General features: G+C 39.2%; 1 protein-coding gene across 1 annotated transcript in view; it reads right to left on the reverse strand.

Annotated features, from left to right (window-relative positions):
- LOC107665768 (tetratricopeptide repeat protein 28-like) overlaps positions 1–477 on the reverse strand; it is a 15,570-nt gene that overhangs the window by 2,963 nt on the left and 12,130 nt on the right. The gene's annotated exons all lie outside the window — the stretch shown is intronic.

Consider the following 477-nt stretch of genomic DNA (forward strand, 5'->3'; position numbering starts at 1 on the left):
TTCACAGACACATTCTGGGGACACCAGAGACTTATATTACATATTGTAAAAAGGGGCATAATATGTCTCCTTTAAATAGAAACAATGCTGACTCAGAATTCAGACTGAATTCAGCTCACCTCAATGCCTGCATTTGTTGTGTTTAACATGTAGTGAAGCAGCTTTGCAGGGTTTTAGGATTATATTGGCAGGGGCAAGCACAAAGCGATCACAGAGGAAACCTTCTTCTTAATCTCCTTTAAAGGTCACATATTTTACACATTTCTGGAGTTTTATTTTAGGTTTTGATGTCCTTAAGAATATATATTTGTGGTATAAGTACCAAAAAACATCTCAATATATTTTTACAGCTCCTCTCTCAGGAGCTCTGCTGAGAACAGGTCGATTTTGGCCTGTCTCATTAATATTCATGAGCCTCTCTTCTGATTGGCCTGTTGTTTTCTGAGTGACGCACGGCCAGGCCAACCACAGGTAACT

Source organism: Sinocyclocheilus anshuiensis, unplaced genomic scaffold (assembly GCF_001515605.1).
Source record: "Sinocyclocheilus anshuiensis isolate Anshui unplaced genomic scaffold, SAMN03320099.WGS_v1.1 scaffold743, whole genome shotgun sequence".
Classification (NCBI taxonomy): domain Eukaryota; kingdom Metazoa; phylum Chordata; class Actinopteri; order Cypriniformes; family Cyprinidae; genus Sinocyclocheilus; species Sinocyclocheilus anshuiensis.